The 20,974-nt window shown below is 38.4% G+C and overlaps 1 protein-coding gene and 1 long non-coding RNA gene across 3 annotated transcripts in view; one reads left to right on the top strand and one right to left on the bottom strand.

Annotated features, from left to right (window-relative positions):
- LOC135207993 (transient receptor potential cation channel subfamily A member 1-like) overlaps positions 1-11,658 on the bottom strand; it is a 73,087-nt gene extending 61,429 nt beyond the window's left edge. Inside the window, exon 1 of one of the 2 annotated variants that reach the window (XM_064240080.1) lies at positions 11,531-11,658. The gene's annotated coding sequence lies outside the window, so the exon portion shown is untranslated. Of the gene's footprint in view, positions 1-2,802; positions 3,163-11,530 lie in introns of those variants that run through there. The other variant, XM_064240079.1, reaches the window with a different exon arrangement.
- The window catches only part of LOC135207994 (uncharacterized), a 61,249-nt gene continuing 44,040 nt past the window's right edge, over positions 3,766-20,974 (top strand). The window contains exon 1 of the long non-coding RNA XR_010313097.1: positions 3,766-3,945. This is a non-coding gene — a long non-coding RNA (uncharacterized LOC135207994). The remainder of the gene's footprint in view (positions 3,946-20,974) is intronic.

Consider the following 20,974-nt stretch of genomic DNA (forward strand, 5'->3'; position numbering starts at 1 on the left):
GGAAAACTGCTCAGATGATTCGTAATCATCTTTTGATCTTCAGTTTCCGTAATTGGGCATTTTCCATTTGGGTAGCTGCTGTCAGACGTCATATGGGGAGCAAATGATTGACTGGAAACCCTTCGTAATGAGATATCCAGCTCCGTCTAAGAAATGTCGAAAGTAAATACTCGTACGTCATATACGTAGCCGATGACTCGTTCAGAAGACTCAATTAGGCTACTTCAGGTAGCCTACTTCTGTTAGCTACGCATATTTCTGAACACACACACACACTAAAAGATTCCTTACAAGTTATGGAACTGGTATTAACGGTATTTTTCAAAATGATAAATAACTTTCCTGATCGACGATGTAGACGGTTTGCTCGTTAACGAAATGTCTGATTGAATTCGTGATCAATCTCACATGAAATCATTACACTTATATGCGAACTGAATTTCGATTTGACTTAACAATGAAGTTTCATAATTTACCTTAACTTGCATAAGTACCGCTACTACTTTTAATGGCATTAATCAAGGTTTATGGACTTGGAAGCAATGATGATCAATAAACATGAACAATCTCTTTCAAATATCCTTGCGGGATTTAAAAAATAACCCTTGAAAAAATCCGACACTGAAACTGCATTGGTGAAAATTGTAACAAACTCCTAAGCTCTTGAGAAACTTTCGTCTCCTTCTCCAGAAAGAATGGAGCGTGTGATGGGAAGACCACCTAATAATATGTAGCTATTTCTCCTCCACTGGTGACCAGACAGACTACTAAAGGATTATCTTCGAGAACAGGGCCGGTTATCTGGCCTAAGGAAACATAGCGCAAAATGGGTCACTACAGAAATCTTGCGGTTGGCCTCCATATAAATTTTATATCCTCGTATAATTTTCTGTAGTGACACCCACTGAAAAGGGTATAATAATTATATGTATTCATCTTTCAGGAAGAAGTCTCCAAAAACAAGTGACTGACAATTTAAGTATACAAGTATTCATCCTCATTTGTTTACGTAATCGGATATAATGTACTGGCAACTTTTGCAGCCAAAAACATCTTACCCTGGATACATTACTCAGAAAGCGCTGTAATCTAAGTTGGATGATAGAAAGCATGCATACTCGTTTATAGGCCAACTACTTCAAAACAAACTAAGAACCACATATACGAACGATCTCAGAATAACGACAAAAATTTGCAAAGGAGTTGTTTCCTTGGATTTTCCGTTTTATACGGAGTATGTCTACCGAAATCCTAGTGCATGGCGAAGGAAAACTACGAACACTACTGAAGAATCAAAAGGCCATGAAAAATAGTCTATATTGTCACGTCAAGAGGCCATTAAATATGGCAAACAGACACGTATTTCCTGGTGTGTGTGCATCATTCTAGGATGAGCGTGCTTTAAAACCATGTCGGCTGACATGAGATAGTATATGAGATTTACTGGAAACTCGAGAAAGACATTTCTTCTTTTCGGTTCTTGGACTAATTACGGCATGAATCTGATACCAGTTATCTTATCACTAATTGGCTCAGAGAGAGAGAGAGAGAGAGAGAGAGAGAGAGAGAGAGAGAGAGAGAGAGAGAGAGAGAGAGAGAGAGAGAGAGAGAGAGAGATATTCAAATTCACTCAACATATTAGAAATTAAAACTATACATAATACCTATCTAGCCACGATAAAACCTTATTTCCCGTACTCTATTTCTCTCAAGCGCACGCGCACACACACACATACACATACACAAAAAGAGTAACCATATATGCCACATGACAGCACTACCAAATCCCTCGTGTAATACAAAATATATGTCCCCAAACACTGAATTTAATTCATCATCCAGACATTACATTACTGGTGATTGATCTGTGACATTATCTTTCTGGTTATTGTTATTAATTACAGGTATGAAGAACCATGGTCGATTAATGTTAACTCTACCCTTTTCTTTTAAGCTAGAGTTCGATTTTCACTCTTAAGATATGAGAATCTTTACTTATATATTAATCCCCAAGATAGTTCTGATCCAGATTAAAGTACGTTTATCAAATGTTTTCACAATAACACTATGCATTATGCTTTGTAAGGACCCGCTGGCCTAAGTCAGGTTAGGTTTGGTGTGGTTGGTCCCCTACCCCAAGACTAGGTATAGATACCTTTAGTATATCCAGCCTCCTTGGTTAGGTTAGGCAGGGCCCCCTTAAATTTGCCCAAGTATTTCACTTGAATAACTTCCTGGAGGAGGTTGTTCAATATTTCTAAAACTGCTGGGTAATTTGCTACCTTAATGAAACTTAGAAACGTTCACCATTAAGGTAATTCCAAGGGGAACTGGCTTATTCGGACCTTGGCTGATTCGGACCATAATGTACTGGCTCATTCGGACCTTTATCCAGGCTTATTCGGATCTTCATATGATTGGCCGATTTTTCTATGCAGTTTTACATCCTGAACAAGAATTTTAAGTAAAATTTATTCGGACGTCTGAAATTAACCCCCAGGGGCTCGTACTAAACACGGCGAAATACATTTGATGCCCCAATTCCTGGTGGCTTTCGTATTCGCGGGGACGAACGATGAAAAATGCTTATATAGAAATACCCATTGCTATAATATAAAATTATTATAGTATGGGTCCGAATCAGCCAAGATTAAGGTCCGAATCAGTTAAGGTCCGACTAAGCCTGCATCCATTCCAAGTAATGATGGCGTGCATGCTTATATTAAAATAATATGTCCAAGTGCGACATTAAATATAGTAATACCGTTACCTAATAAATAGTAATAATATTGTTTTGCCTACCTTCCTGTAACATTCCACCAATGAATCCACAGGACTGTTTTTGTGAAAGCCTCCTGTATCTTGTACTGTCTGTACAATGAATTGTCATGTAACAACATTCCATAACTACTTTAAGTGTTTCATACAGTTTGATAGGCAATACCAGGATATTTGCACAGGAAACGAAACTCAGCAACATGAATTGGATACTCTTCAAGAACACTTTTTGTTTTGGTTAGGCAAGTGAGAATGACAGTTGAACACTGACAGGTAACGTTTCTTCTTATTACAACAATTTTTCCTAAAAATTCCAGTCTAAGAACCGAATTACACGAATGTTATAATTATTAAAACACCACTTTAATTTTAGCAAAAACTGCGATTACACAACAAAGAAGTTTCTAAGGTTCTCTCATTTTTGACAACTTACTGAAACAGAGTTCGCTGTTCCCCCATTTTAAATATTAGATAGGTGGTATACGTAAATGCAGAACTAGTTTTCCAATTTTGTTAATAATTAAGCTTCTCAAGTTTTAAGTGTTAAAAAATAAATTTTACTTTTTATTTTAGTCCTTTTGACAAAACATTCGTAGGTTTACTTATTTTTAACAGAAACCAAACTACACTTCATTTGACTATTTTTCAAGTAAAATACGATTTTAATAATAAATATTAAATATGAATATCAGCCACAACTTGAATACTTTAAGAGTTACTTTATTATACAGACGTATCATAAGTAAAGATGCACTGAAATCAATATCAAAATGAAATCTGTGTCAGGTCAAAGTGGAGTTAAAAAAAATTGAACACGAAAAACTAGAAAAATAAGAGTTATCTTATTTTAAAAATTATATGCAAAAGAAGTATTAAATAAAAAATTAAAATTAGTGTCAGATAAAAGAGGGGTTAATAAAAAAAAGAAAGTAAAAGAAAATAGAAAACTAACGAGGACACGAAAAAGTTTATTCCAGAACAATATGGCCGCGAACTGTTACCTGTGACGTTGTCAGACTAACTTCGTACAGTCGGACTCTCACGGTCCATTATTGACTATCGTCATCTAAGACAATTGGCAGCAGTACGGCCATTTCTTTGTGCTTGTGATTTTACTGCCAACTGAAGTAGAATTTAGTAAGGACTATGCCGGAACCAGAACATAAGGTAAATGTAACCTGAACTAACACCATAAATACCTACCTAATGAAGGTAGCCTATAGGCCTATGTGGTTTATGCTCCTTCGTCATCCTTGTTGCACTACTAAATATATACTTAAAACAACTAAGCTAGCCTAGAAAAGTTTTTGGGAATGGGAAAAGCAAATAACCATTATACAAAGGTGAATTAGCCTATGCCTATTTATTAAGACTGGCAGAGGGAGAAACCCACCATACCCATAGGCCTATTGTAGTATAGCCTAGCTATAAGGTACTTATGGCTGTGCGTGTAGATAAAACTTTAGGTAGCTTAATGACCAACAGTATGAAGTACCTCTGTATTAATGCAAAATTAGTCCTAGCACCTTACCTCGATAAAGTTTGGTAAAGTAATTGTACAGTAAGTTCCAGAAGTGAAGCGACAAATCTCAGAATTGATCGTACTTCTTTAGAAACTCATGGGGTTGCCAGTTAGTATATTTTATTCCAATTATTGTCATCCTATCTATCTGATAATACGTATCAGTGATTAACTGTATAAGCGCACAAAGTATTTCCCCAGTGAATGATCAATGTTAGTTCAATAATTGTTTATTAAAGGAAAAAAAAAAATTCCCCGAAGAAACATCTGCGGGTCTCAAAGTGTGATATGAAGTGTTCACCATCGAGTGCAGCAGGAACCGAGTGCATAAGCATTGGCCTTATATTTGTAAATTAACTTTCTACTTTTATAGCGTTATATCGAAAGTTATTATGTTTTCTTTTGATAAAGCACAGAGAAGTTTAGCATCTGATTAAATGAAATATAAATAAGACGAAATCCAAGTTATATGCGCGTTTAGCACTGGTTACATGGTTACGCCTATGTCAAGAATCAAGGAAATATATTTCCCAGCTTGTTAGTTAATAATTTCATCGAATTTCTCAATTGTGCACACTTTTGCACGTGGAATTGCGTTCAGGGTCGCACCAAATAAGTATTTTCGTAGGTTTCCACCTTTTTTTTTTTCAGTGCATGAGTGAGACTATCTTGTCCATACGATCCGGAGTGTGAATATGCTTGGCGAGCACTATTTTAATTCGAGTATCTCGCTCCTTGCTCTCTCTCTCTCTCTCTCTCGTTCTCTCTCTCTCTCTCTCTCTCTCTCTCCCTCAGGTCCTTTTTATCTAGTCAGGAATAACCAGAGTTCTGTTTTAAGAATCAAGCACTAGGCCTATTGTCATGCTCGGGTGCTTCTTTATATAATATAATATATATATATATATATATATATATATATATATATATATATATATATATATATATCCCCAAAAAACTCATAAATTTCTGTTATACAATAATGCTTGACTGGATTTGAACTGGATTACTGGTTGTCCGTGGAAATATGAATTTGGGTGATATCACACTCTTATGATACGCCCACTTACGCAAATTCAGTCTTAAATTTCACGGTTGGAATATGATTCGAAGAGTTGAGGTAAAAGGTTGAAGTGAAAAAGGTGGAGTTAGTATTGTGGGTAGAGGTAGAGGTAGAGTGGGGGAGGGGTGGTTGGGTCTGTCGTCTCCCTACTTAACCAGGTGGTGATATTGAACGGGTGTTCTGGTTGCTTGCGACCGTCTTTCTTATTTTTTTGTATAGCGAGTCTGTTTCCCAGTGCAAGGACAGGTCCTGGTATCGGTCCTGAAGGTTCTATCTTTGCTTAAATAACAGACAGTGGCCCTGCATTGTAAGCCTTGCAATGCCCGGAAAACTAGGCCTAGTCCAGTCACCTGAAGGTAGCCGCAGCAGTTAGAGCCTTTCTCGAAGATGGTGTTTTATGCTCGGTCCTAGAAGCTAGAATCAGAACTATCAACCACACCCAACTTCTCTATTGTATGTAGTGCATTCATGGTTGATTATGTTTAATGTCGCGGAGATTTTCCCTTCATATTTTAATTATACTTTGCATGGTTTTATGCATCTTCGCTAAAATAATTGATGATACACTATAATATTAAATATTTGTTTCCACATTGCTCGAAATATACATTGGTAATGTTGGTAATCCTGTGTTGAACGAGAATTTCAAATTGTTTCGTTTCTATAGTTTGAAATAATTACTATACTTTAAAATAATTACTATTACAGTAATTTTTTTTTCTTATTTGATTGTTATAACAAAAAATATCATAAGATTTGATATTTGTGCATCAGATGGTTGCTTTATTTTGCTTGATAGAGCTTTCACTGTAGAAAATAAAATATTTTTCAGCTACGAGTTGTAGTTGCCAGTTAGTGAATTTCGAACGAAATTCTCTGAAATTTGTCGCTTCAGTTCTGGAACTTACTGTACCTCTAAACTTAGATTAGGTAATAACTAGGCCTAACTTGTCTTGGCACTCGGTCTCCTGACCGTGAATCCTAACCTGACCTCGCCTTTGGCAGTAGTATGTCATCCTTTCCAGAGGATTTTCTTCCCCATAGCCTCATCTACGACACCATATCCTAACTTTATGTAGTAAATTGAAACTTCCTTATGTTACTCTGGTTTATGGGAAGTTCATGTTTCCTGTCCGTTTCGAACATAAGCATCCTTTTAGGTTGGGCAACTTCCAGTTTACTTGCAAAATGGGCGCCATGCTTAGCTACTGATACCAGCCCCTTGGGAATGTACATAAAACATAAAGTAATGATGGTAAATACCATAAACATATCTATGTGTTTAGATGTTGCGGCCTAATTGACTTATGGCCGAATTGACCACAGGGCCTGGTGGTCTTTGGTTGAATGAGTGTATTAGGCCTGTGTGAAGAGCCTCAACACACTCACAAACCTTACATTAAGCAGCCTTTGAAAAATAGGCCTACCTATGTCTTCCTTGACATTTACCTGAAACTTTTGATTTTTTTTCTCAATACCTTTAACAAACTAGGTAAAGGGCAGAATTGCAGTCTGCTGTTAGACTTGTGGACGTTATTTGTAATTGTAGAAATGATGTGGCCATTTGTGAGATCAAGAAAGTGCAGTTTTTATTTTATTTTGTATTTACTTTTGTTCTGACTCACAATCTTGGGTTTTTTTGCTGTTTTTAATCCTCCTTAATCTGCTTAATGTGGTATACTCTTACTGGGTAATTTACCAGTGAATAACAATATTTACTGTTACCGAGATATTTACCAGGGATTATACTCCCTCTCGGACGTTTTCTAAATTCTTTGTTTTGACACGTGTATTAGGAGCTCCCAATAAGATTTTTTTTTTTTTAGCCTAGTGAATTGTTGGTGAGAATGGCTAGAGTACCTACTTTGAATAACTTTTTTTTTTTTTTTTTTTTTTTTTTTTTTTTTTTTTTTTTTCCCTTTTTTTTTTTTTTTTTTTTTTTTTTTTTTTTTTTTTTTTTTTTTACCCAGCGTTTCACCAACCAAATGGGGTTTTGGATTTCATAAATTATTTGCCAATGCTCCTTTGGTACTGATGTTCCTCTTGATTATTTTGGCTACATTGCAAAATTTCAAGTGAATTTAATTAGTGTGTTTTTGAAAATTCTCATGTTCGTTTGGTAGTAATTCAGAGTTAAGGATACTGGACCCCTTATATCCTAGTTATTGGGACCATTGTGGGAAAATGCCTTTTTTTTGTGGGGTGGGGGATAACTTAAAATTAACAAAATACAGGGAGTATTCTAACACCTCTATGATAATTTTGCAAGTTCTAATTGACTATAAGGTTCATTGAACATTTTCAAAAGTAATGCCATGCACTAGGCAAGCAGGAACCAAATGGCATAATTAGGTTACGTTAAGCCAAGGTGAAGTCCAGGACCCCTTGGCCAGGCAAGGCCCTGTTGCTCTAGTTTAGTCTAGCCTATATATAATTCACTTAGGTACTTTGAATTTTCCCATATCATAAAACCTCTCTACCTGCTGTTACCCCCCGTGCTTGTAAGGTATACTATGGGAAAGTTGGTTCTGTATCATCAAGACTTCTAACTTACTACCAAATTAAGCATGAGAAATTAAAAAAAAACACTAAATCACAGGGAAATTATATTTTCAACTCCAAATCCTTCTTAGTATAAAAATTTTCTCATTATTGCTTCAGTAGATTATGTATGGCACAGTGTAAACATAAGAACAGATACTGGATCTTTTTGAAAGTTCTTGTTTGGAGAAAACTGGTAAAAAAATAATTGGTTTAAATATTTATTCTTATATTTGCACGTAACCTACTTACACAAATATTGGACATGTATGTGCAAGTTTTAGCATATGTAGAGTGCATATCTTGAAACTTGGAGAGATATGTACAATTATTTGTATACGTAATTGGAAACCCAGGAATATGATAGTGTGAACAGGCCATAAGGTTGTATCATACATTTTATTAGGGAGAACTATTTTCATCTTCATTTACCCCTCGCCACCACATTTACTGTGCATAATTATGTCTTGGGAAGAGGTAAATTTGTCAAAACTTGTTGGAAATTTCACTCTCAATATATTGGGCTCTTGTGTTACTTGAAATGTATATGGACAGGTTACATTATTCAAAATGCTAAACCTGCCTCTGAAAGGTTTTTCATTTTGCTGAGATGCCTTTTTATTTTTAGTTTAGTCTAGTTTCCTTCTTTCGTATGAGATCCTGCTATCATTCTCGTTTTTGTGGCCACTATTGCCCCACTGAGCTCAAGAGGAAAATTTGTTCATATTCTTTACTGAGGCAGTTAATAATCCAGGGAATAATATGGCTAAGTAATTTTTAAAATTTTTATCCAAGCTTTGGAAGTCTACTTGCTTATTTTCTTGGTATAATTTTAACCTAACCTTTTCATGTTTACCTGTGCTGGCTGAATAGAAAAAGGTATATATATAAAAAAGTTAAATCTGGGCTATAGCATCACTGGCAACATGCATTTGTAACTCCGTGAACATTTGACTTTAAGAGAACAACTTCTTAGGACTTAGTACCTACTTGCTGCCCTCCGTTAAGTTTGGGAAATGGAAGCAGATAGTTTGGGATTGTAGGCATCCCACCTTACATTATTTTATTTATTTCTCGTCAGGAGTGTGAAACTCCATTCTTTGCATACTGGCAAGTCGGAAAGTGCCTTTTTCCCGTGCTGATCGTTCACACAAAATATCTATACAGAAAGGAAAAAGGTAACCCAAAGGTTCTTAATCCTAACAACTACATATAATAGTAAGGGAAAGCTTCATCAGGGTTGGGATGTCTAAGATATAATCTTGGTTGTTAAACCTTTTTTGAGGAAGATACTTTATTATCAAGTTTCATATTTTGTATTTGGTAAGTCGACCAAGTTACAGCAGCAGCTGGTAGCCTTAGGGAACTCTCTGGGTAGAGCTTAGCCTGTTTTCTTTTTCATATTGCACTGTTAATGCGTACCCTGGGTCAGTTAGAGCTTGCTACGAAACTTATTATTTCTGTAGGTAGATTATTTCTATATGGTAAACTAGCCGTAGTGCTAATGTCCTCTCCTGGAAGAGTTATTTTGATAACTCCAGCAGCTGATTGCGTATATCATTCCTGATCTAGTTCTTTCCACCCCTCCCTGTCTGTCGATTAACTGTTGTATTTCAGCATAAAATAGTTTTCCTGTAAACAAATCATTAGTTACGTAGTCAGGGCCAGAGAGTAATTCAATAAAATTTGACTGTTACTGATCTAAATGTTCATCTTAACTTTTGCAAGTACCAGTTCTGCTTTATTTCCATTACAGAACGGATTCGTATATGTTGTTACAGTGGCAAATTAGGGTAAAATTGTTGGGCTGGGTTATATTCGATTATCATTTAAGATTGCTATATTTATTTTAATGACTATCCACTAGGCTATATTGCAGACCTCGATAATCTCTCTGCGAGGGATGACCTTGAGCCAAGGACTTTCCTATTAAATTTAAAAGATGTTCTGCTTCCATACCAAGGCGAAAAGATTGCGTCATCATGACGGAGAGAGTGCTATTAGAGAACTTGGAACGGAGATCTCTCATTTATTTGACGATAGTTGATTCGTGAACGACTTGCCAATCTCTTGGAGGGGTTATAGTTTGTGTTCTGAATTCTTCAGGGATGAGAGAGGTCGCCATGGACCCAAGATTACCCCGTATTAAATTTCGTTAGTTCAAGCTTGGATAACAGTTATTATATCATCCTGTATTACTTTGGCAAGGAATTTTTTTTCTTTTGGCCTTGATACAAAGTATATTTATATAATATAACTTCAGGAACATCAAGCAAAAACCTGTTGACTGATCGCAGTTTCGACCGTCATTGAATTAATCAGGGAGTGGGAATAACCCATTCATTTTAGAATATAATGTCCATTTTGTCATAAATTTCAACGAACCCGGGGAGGGGGGGGCGCCTGTTTCGGAGATGACGTATATTCCAATAACGACATCTTGATTGATTTATATAAAATGGCGTCCGAGTAGAAAGCGTTTGATCGACATAGGAGATGTATTTACATGTATATGACACTGTTGACACAAGAATGTTGGAAAAATGTGTACACACATCGGGTAAGTTGGATACATATATTGTGTGAACATGGACACAAGCTGTAGCTACATGTGTGTTGTTTAAGCGCAGACGTGTGTACAAAACGGGACCGTAGTTCTGATATACATGCATGCATATATACACATATATGTGTGTGTTGATGTCTATATGTATTTATCAGAACTATTGCGCAGATTACAAAGTGTTCGTGTCTGAGTTTTTGCCGCTAATTTGTATGCCCCCAGTTTGCACAGTGGGGAGGCAGACAAAAACACACAATATATAGTACACATGTATTTTATAATTCTCTTGTAATTTTCACAAGTTGTTCAAGTAGTACATGTATAATAAATTGGTCTCTGAAGTAAGATTCTAACATATAATTAAACTATATATATATGTATTATAAAATGTATGTGTGTAATTATTAATTGCTCATGTATATTTATAAATATTTCTCTGAAATATGATTCTAATAATGTAGGCTACGTTCCCGTGCATTGCCTAGGACTTTCCCTCCAACCCAAAAATCTTTCAAGTTGTTTGAAACATTCGTAGAATGCAAAATCACAAGAGAAAATATTTTTCTTTCGTGTTTTATGTTGTGTGAAATTTTTCATCTCGGATTGATCGTGAAAAGCAAACGACCTCAGATCCAGTTTTAATCTTTTGGAAGAAGAATCATTTAATATTTCTCAAGGGCCCTTCCTAGTTCCTACACAGCTCTGGTACTCTGTGATGAGACTCCCTTTGTCATTCATGATAATGAACGACGTAAAAGTTGGTTTTCATCACCAAGGACTACGTACTATACTGGACCACGGATTTAAATTGTCATTGTGACACACACCAACGAATTTCTTATCACTTAAAAATTCCCCATCGCTTACAATTTATGAAAAATACATTAATTCCGAGGTAGAGCGAATTAGGCATTAAAGGACATTGTTGCTTAATGCGTTAATATGAATCACGGTTATGTGATATGTATGTGTATATCCAAAGGTTGTGCTTGTTACATTTTCTATGTGTGGATGTAAACCGAAGCCAGACTACGTAGTCTGCAAAGCCCTCTAAAGAATTACTCACTTTTCTACACTACATGGCCGTCTCCCTTCAATTTAATCTGGCTTCCGAGCCAATGTTACCAAAGCGCAACAGGCGTCGACACCACGGAGCCGATCACCTCACTCCTCGGTAGTGAAACGATGAGTGACTGCCGAGCCAGAAATGAAGTCAAGCCAAGACCACCGAGATAGAGCAGTCATTCTGTGCCGTGTTGACATCGTGATCGTAGATGACGCAACTAATGGACAGTTTTCGTGTTCCTAGCCATTTCATAAAAGGACGAGAAATTCCGGTTATAAACATTGACGAGGGATTGGCCATCGTGTTGTAGATCGTATCTCGAGTTATATAGATCAGCCAGTTATTGTATTATTTGTTTGATGCTGATATTTTGTTTTCCTTTGAAGTGTAATGTTGTAATTTATTACAATATTGACGTAGGATATTAAATTGATTTAATTTTCGGAACATTATGCAAAAAAGTAATTGCAATGTTCAATATCTTTTATGTACTGTGCGTCACACAAGCTTTATGTGGTGGAGCTGGTTCACAAACTGGACCCTTTTGAATAAGATCTTTTCAAATATGGGGACCAGCTACAAGACGTAGTAATACTAACCAGCCCCCCCCCCCCCCCCCCCCCCCCCCCCCCCCCCCCACCCCCCCCCCCCCCCCCCCCCCCCCCCCCCCCCCCCCCCCCCCCCCCCCCCCCCCCCCCCCCCCCCCCCCCCCCCCCCACCCCCCCCCCCCCCCCCCCCCCCCCCCCCCCCCCCACCCCCCCCCCCCCCCCCCCCCCCCCCCCCCCACCCCCCCCCCCCACCCCCCCCCACCCCCCCCCCCCCCCCCCCCCCCCCCCCCCCCCCCCCCCCCCCCCCCCCCCGCCTCAGTTTGTTCTGTATTCTACGTCATGACATAGTACGCAACTGTATCGGGACAATACCTACCCAAACTGTGGTTCATTGTTGAGATGAGATAGAAATAAGTTTAGTTTTCCTGCGTATGTTTTAATTTGTTTTATTTCGTCATATTGTTTCATTCGCCTGTACAGAGTAATATTAAGTAGAACTAATGGTATTAAAACACTTGGGGATTTTGCAATACTGGATTGATTTAATAATAGCGTGAGAAAGATTAAATTAGGTTTTTATTGCAGTGTCTTACCGAACAGTCATACAGCTGTAAACAAAATTTCATTTTGTTACAAAAATTACATTTTTGTTGTGAAAACTTCTAATCTGGCCAAAAATGTGCTGAGAATAAGCCGAAGTGCTGTTTCTGTCCAGCATTTATATTTTTACTTTAAAATTAGTTGTTTTCAGTATATGCTTGATATGATTGTGGTTTGATATTTAAATCAATTTGCTGATTTTAGACTTAGGATGATGGGGTTTAAAGTTTTTTTTTTTTATCTTTTAACAGATTGCTGGTCTGATGAAGATGATTTTATTTAATTTATTTATTTATTTTTTAAATCTTCTAGTCTGAAAATCTTCAACCATAGGCTCAATTCAGTTTATATGAACCCAGTTCACCTCAGCTTACATCAGCTTGGATTATCCAGAAGACATTAAGTTTTATGAATTAACATTGCAATAGTTACACCATTTTCCTGATATAAGAGCAAAGTTTTGGCTCTCTGGATCTCTTCTGCAGAAATTATCTCTGGATCTCTTCTGCAGAAATTATCCCTGAGGCAAGTCTTGTTACTTTTATATATTATTAGTAATAATTACTAGTATGTACCTAACTATTATACCGCAGAGTAAGAGAGAAATGTCACAGTAGAAGAACGAAATCAACACTCACTCACGTGTACACGATAGGTGGAGAAAAAGCCAAGAAACTTAATACTAATAACTGAATTTTCCTTAACTAATAATTTACAACAACAAAAAAAAATAATCAGGATACACCTTAGTTCATCAAATCGATACGTAATTAATTGTTCATCAAATCATATCAAAATCTCTCTGAAACTGCTTCAGTCGAAGAAATCTGTATACAAGGCTCTCGCGGGGGCCTCCACTTGATGCTTGGCAGCAACACTCAAAAACATTTATGAGTCCACTCACGTAAAAAAGGGGAAAGTATATAAGGACAAAAGGGGATGCTCACCCTTTCCTCGGCCTCAGAAGGCCTCCTGACGATTCCCGGAGGATACAGCAGTGCACTCGTCGTCGTCGTCGACTCGCACAAGAGGGCACGGGACAAACCCTCACCACCAACAGCAGCCTGGCGTTTTATAAAAAGTGAAAGCGAGCGTCTCAAAATCCAGTCCGTGGCCAGAAGGCAATGTTGCAGAAAAAATGACGAAGAGTGCGGTATAAGTGGGTGATGCTGAACCTCCCTTCGGGGAACCGTAACGATTCACCTTCCATGATGAAAACCTCTCCCACATTAAGTACGTTTGACAGCGTAAAACCATCAGGCGAAAGAGGCAATTACCGAAGACGATCCTCCACTCGTTGAAACATGAAAAGAGGGAAACGAGCGGATAAATAAAACTATAACAACAAAAACAAAACCCTTGAGGGGAGCGAAAAGAATCAACAAGCAGTTTCTCGAGACTTGAAAGACAAAAAAAAAAAATTAAAAAAAAAAAATAACTTACGTTAAGAGAAACCCAAAGAAATAATTTAAGATGATATTACAATATATATATATATAGATATATATATATATATATATATATATAAAAATATATATATAATATATTAATATATATATAATAATATATATATATATATATATATATATATATATATATAATATATATATATATATATATATATATATATATATATATATATATATAGTAAGTGTTTACATAATAAAAATATGGAATGTTAGTCCATATATATAAAAGACTAAAACTAAAGAGGTCAACCAGATTGCTTGCAGGAATGTGATCAGACTAGAGACGCTAAAGATGACGTATACAATAAAAGTAGGCTAAGATAACATGCCGTCACCTGTAGTTCATTCATTTGTTTTGAAACATTAGTCCAAGCTCCCTGCTTGAGACAACTACCGCGACCTATAATTCAAACGGCCTACGTGATCTGTAGTGTGTCTCATTTTGTATGTATGTTCATATGTTCGAGCTACTGTTTGCTCCTTTATGACTTGTAACCGAGATGGTAGGCAGAATAGAGTGAGCCATCATCATTGGCAGACCTGTATCTCTTTACCTAAGCTTTATCATGTAGAAGAGAAGAGAATAGAGTTAGCCATCATCATTGGCAGACCTGTACTCTTTACCTAAGCTTTATCATGTAGAACAGAACAGATAGAATTACCGCCATCATCAGTTGGCAGAAGCGATTCAAGCTATCGTCATTAGAAGACCTGTACAATCATACCTGATCTTCACCATGTAATCTTAGAAGAATATATGTATTTTTTTATACTTCGTGTTTTCTACAAGAACCTCACATCATTGCCGAATCATCATGAGTTTAACACATCGTCGTCATAACCAAAGAAGATAATACCGACTTCGTAAGTGATCTACAAACCCCAAGACACTCCAATGAATATGGAAGTGCAATTCCAACCGACTTAGCGTAAGATTATCGCAAGTCTAACATTACCTCATAGGGCGCCTTATTATACGAGGCAACAGACCCTAATATATATATATATATATATATATATATATATATATATATATATATATATATACATACATGGCGAAGTATTTTACACTTTGTTCCGACGCGTTTCGCATTCAGCAGAATGCATCTTCAGGGTCAAACCTCCAGCCCAAATGAACTATTGATCCTGGAGAGCCTTTTTATTAAACAACCTGTTCCGCAGTTGAACAACCAGACCACCTCCACCCCCATGTATCTTTCTTAAGCCTATGTTTCTGTGTACATTCTTTTAGTTTGTATTTATCTCTTACCATGGTAGGTCGACCCCCAGTGTTCCTCAAATATTTTCTAACTTTTGTATTTTACTAATTTATTTATTTAGTTTTTTGTTTTAACTTTGTCTGAACTTTTAACTAACGTATGTGCTTTTAACTTCTCGTGTTGTTTTATCAGTTGTTAACCCTTAAACGCCGACTGGACGTATTTTACGTCGAGATAAATTGTCTGTCGGGTGCCGACTGGACGTATTTTACGTCGACATACGAAAGTTTTTTTATAAATTCGCGGAAAAATACTTATAGGCCTACCAGCCTAAAACTTTTGAATCACGCGCCTTGGGGGATGCTGGGAGTTCACGGATCAAGGCCTTGTTTTGTTTTGAAGCGTGACCCAGGTGCGCATGCGCGATATCCCTTCTTCTCGCTCCAGCCAGCATCAGTAGCGCACCATCCGAGAGCGATCTTTCGTGAAAAGCGTGTTTTTCTGGACTTGTGCGAGACTTTGAGCATTTGTATGCTACAGGACATTCATAGATATGGTCCTCAACGACGTGTGAACCGTGAAAGGCGCGTTTTACCCGTCGGAAGGGATCGTGTAAGGCGAGTTTTGGACTGGATGCTGGCGAGGGGCCAAGCACCCAGCATGACCCCGCGCCTCAAGGCCGTTCTGTCGGCCACGTGTGGCTGAAAGTGTTTCAGGAACACATCGTATGCCTTTGGTTACCCCTAGGAAGCATGTGGGCGTCCTTAGGGGCATTCGTAGGCATTTGGGAGGCCTCCAACCAAGGGACATAGACGAGTATCTTTCGGAGCTTGATCAGGAACATGTCGCAAGTCCTCATTTTGATGGCGGTATGGTCATCGAGTGATGAGGACATCAGTCCCGATGAAAGTGAGGATGAATATTTGCCCCCAATGTCCGTTCGAGGCTCACATCCCGAAAGTGAGCTCGAATTCAGTGGGTTCAGTGCTTACGAGGGGGAATCTGAGGAGGAGGGGGAGGGTGGGGATCGGGCTCAAGTTTTATCGCAGAGGACGATACAGAAAGATGAGGGCCTAAGTGAGGGTGATGGGCCAACGGGGGTGGGTAGTGTGCATCGTGCCCGCGCGCGCACGGGCACGTAGAAGGTCGGCTCGTTGCGCCAGCCAAGGTGAAGGTCGGTCGTCGGAGAGTGACGAGGGGTGGACGGAGGACCCCACCCCTCCTAACATGACACCCCTTCACGGCAACCCCTGGATGACCGTACCAGTACCACTGACTTGTTTTGGGGTTGCATCCAGCTTTTCCTGACGCGGGAATTGCTGGAATACCTGGTACACGAGACGGTGGACTACGCTCGGTACTGCCGGTATGAGCTGAGGACGACCTTGTCGTATTACTGGCGGGGTTGCAACCTCATTGACATGGCGCATTTTTTGGGGCTCCACATTTATTTTGGTATGACACCTGCTGTCGACGTCAGGCAATATTGGAGGAGAAAATTATTTTTTATGTATGCCGAATGTGCCTGGCGTTATGTCCCGTAATAATTTTCTGGCGTTGGACAGGTACTTCAACGCCTTCAACCGAAGGGCCATACCCGGAATAACAGTGATCGCCTCATTTTAGTGCGTACAGTGTTGGAATTATATCCGTGAGCGGTGTAGTAATCTCGTGATTCCTGGAAAGAACCTGTCTTTGGATGAGGGGATGATGCCTTACAAAGGACGTCTTAGTATAAAAGTGTATAACCCCAAGAAGCCAAAGAAATATGGTGTGAAATTCTTTCTCATTACCGAGGCCAACACTGGATACGTTGTGGACTTTTTAGTGTATACCGGGTCTTATCTCCATGCTGCGTGACACTGTATTCAACCTTGTGGGACGTTTCCGTAACCAGGGATATCACCTGTTTATGGATAATTATTATAACTCGGTATCCCTGGCCCAGGAACTGTATGAAGCAGGTGTTCACGTCAGTGGTACCCTTCGGTTGGTGCGTGGGGCCCGGGCCCCGAATGTCCTCAAGAGGTTCGCTAGTCATCCGCCAAACACCTGGCAAGAGGAGAGACAGAGTGGCGGCGGAAGGGCGCTGTCTTCGTCATCTGTTGGAAGGGTGTCCGACTCGTCCCCATGATTACGACGAGTCATGAAACCCATCCAACGAAGAGATCGCACAGCGGAAGAAGACACGTCGACAGTGCCGAGTTGTGTTTGAGGAGTTTCGTACCGAGCGGCCTCCTGTCATTGGGCACTACAACAGGCACATGGTTAGGAGTTGATCTCTTGATCAGCTCATCCAGTACTATCCCTTCGCCCAGGAGAACCAGAAAGGTGGACACAGAAGCTCCTCATATACATCCTTCAGTTGGCCCTCCAAAATGCCTACATACTGTACTGTGGGTACCGCGGTGACAATCTTCCGAGGTTGACCCACATACAGTTCCTAGAGGTAGCCGGGAATGCCTCATCAACTTCGATCCCGATGAGTGGCCTTCCATAACTGCACCCCCTGCCCCGAGCTGCAGATCTGCCCCTAGAGAAAGGGCATAGGAGGGCCAACTTCGCTCGACCTGACCGGGCCGGCCCGCCTCTGCCGCCCCCCTCCTACCGACGCCCGCCTGACCCCCCTTGCTGACGACGCCCCTGCTGACGACGCCCCTGCTGACGACCGTCTGCGCGCCCCTTCTGCCGCCGCCCCTGCTGCCCGCGCCCCTGCTGCGCCCGCCCCTGCTCGCCCCGCCTGCCAGGCCCCTGCTGACGACGCCCCTCTTGCTGCCGGCCCCGTCCATCACCGCTTCTCGTCGGGTAGTGGACCCTGCGTGTCGGCTGCAGCCAGGGGAACACATACTGGAGTAGCCTTAGAAGGGCGAAGGCAGAAACGGTGCCGGGTGTGCCATATGAATGGCAGAAGGAGAGACACCCGTTCTTCTGTCGTCTCTGCAAAATTGCTCTTTGCAGGATAGGGAGTGTGACCGAAAGTACCACACTAAGGTCATGTATTAGGAGTGCGCCCCCTAAACCGACAGCGGAGCACGCGGGGCGGGGGGGGGGGGGACGGGTCCATAGCAGTAAGGGGCGCGCGTCTCCCTCCTCCACCTGTACCTCGTCATGTCGAGTGGAAAAAAATGCAAGACTCTTCAATGGAGGAGGGGAGAAAACAAGAATAGAACGAAGAGTCAGGATTACGAGTGAGTATTCTGCATTTATTTTATATTTAGTTTTTTATATTATTACAATTTTTTATATATCTGAATGTGTGCATGATAAAATAATAATAAGACCTTTCATTGTATGCGAAAAGAGAAGTGTCACCTGCATTCCTTTTATTTATGTATTGGTACCAGAATTGAAGAATGTATATATATATTTTTACGTATATATATATATATATATATATATATATATATATATATATATATATATATATATATATATATATATATATTATAAATATTTTTTTTGGGTAAGCAAACTTACTTACAGTCTAGTAATATTCAATCATTTACCTTCACTTTAAAACAAATTGCAAGTCTCTAGAACAATATCTCGATTTATGGTGAATATTTGAAAAAAATATTTTTATTCCCTCCGCGCGCCGATTCTCGGCCGAAAATCTCCGAAACGCGTAGGTCACATTCTCCTAATATTTGTGCCTTTTTCATATTACGCTTATTTATAGTTTTTATATATGGAAATATGCGCGAAAACATGCAAAATATAACAAAAAATATTGGAAGGTTGTAGCATTTCTCATTTTTGAAATATTTGCATATAAAGTACGATAAGTACGAAAAAAAACTACGATCGGTCAACTTTGACTCAACCGAAAAAGTCAAAAAAACGCATTTATAACATAAAAATTTACAGTCTAGTAATATTCAAATCATTTTATTCTTCATTTTAAAACAAATTGCAAGTCTCTAGAACAATATCTCGATTATGGTGAATTTTTGAAAAAAATATTTTTTCCCCTCCGCGCGCCGATTCTCGGCGAAAATCTCCGAAAAGCGTAGGTCACATTCTCCTAATATTTGAGCCTTTTCATATTACGCTTTTTTTAAAGGTTTATATATGGAAATGTGCGCAAAAACATGCACAATATAACAAAAAAATATTGGAAGGTTGTAGCATTTATCATTTTTGAAATATTTGCATATAAAGTACGATAAGTACGAAAAAACTACGATCGGTCAAGTTTGACTCAAACGAAAAGGTCAAAAAACGCATTTATAACATAAAAATCTTACAGTCTAGTAATATTCAATCATTTATCTTCATTTTAAAACATATTGTAAGTCTCTAAAACAATATCTCGATTTATGGTGATTTTTGAAAAAAATATTTTTTTCCCCTCCGCGCGACGATTCTCGGCCGAAAATCTCGGAAACGCGTAGGTCACATTCTCCTAATATTTGAGCCTTTTCATATTAACGCTTTTTTTTAAAGGTTTATATATGGAAATGTGCGCATAAACATGCACAATATACCTAAAAAATAAAAATGGAAGGTTGTAGCATTTCTCATTTTGAAATATTTGCATATTAAAGTACGATAAGTACGAAAAAAACTACGATCGGTCAAACTTTGACTCAACCGAAAAGGTCAAAAAACGCATTTTTATACATAAAAATCTTACAGTCTAGTAATATTCAATCATTTTATTCAATCATTTAAAACAAATTTGCAAGTCTCTTTAGAACAATATCTCGATTTATGGTGAATAATTTGAAAAAAAATAAAAAATTTTTATTTTTTTCCCCCCGTCCGCGCGCGATTCTCGGCCGAAAATCTCGGAAACCGCGTAGGTCACATTCTCCTAATATTTGTGCCTTTTCATATTACGCTTTTTTTAGAGGTTTATATATGGAAATGTGCGCAAAAACATGCACAATATAACAAAAAACAATATTGGAAGGTTGTAGCATTTCTCATTTTTGAAATATTTGCATATAAAGTACGATAAGTACGAAAAAAACTACGATCGGTCAACTTTGACTCAACCGAAAAGGTCAAAAAACGCATTTATTTATAACATAAAAATCTTACAGTCTAGTAATATTCAATCATTTTATCTTCAATTTAAAACATATTTGCAAGTCTCTAGAACAATATCTCGATTTATGGTGAATTTTTTGAAAAAAATATTTTTATTCCATCCGCGCGCCGATTCTCGGCCGAAAATCTCGGAACGCGTAGGTCACATTCTCCTAATATTTGAGCCTTTTCATATTACGCTTTTTTTAGAGTTTTTTTTTGTTTTATATATGAAATTGTGCGAAAAAACACATGCACAATATAACAAAAAATATTGGAAGGTTGTAGCATTTCTCATTTTTTTTTTATATTTGCATATATTTTTTTTTTTTTTTTTTTTAAAAAATTCGACATTCGGTCAACTTTAACTCGTTCGAAATGGTCGAAAACTGCATTTGAAAGCTAAAACTCTTATCGTAATATTCAATCATTTTCCTTCATTTTGAAACAAATTGCAAGTGTCTATAACAATATTTCGATTTATGGTGAATTTTTTAAAAAATTATTTTTTTACATCCGCGCGCTACGAATTCATGCATCATTTTGTGATAATATTTTCTCTGTTGCTTTTAT

This window comes from Macrobrachium nipponense, chromosome 34 (genome assembly GCF_015104395.2).
Source record: "Macrobrachium nipponense isolate FS-2020 chromosome 34, ASM1510439v2, whole genome shotgun sequence".
NCBI lineage: Eukaryota > Metazoa > Arthropoda > Malacostraca > Decapoda > Palaemonidae > Macrobrachium > Macrobrachium nipponense.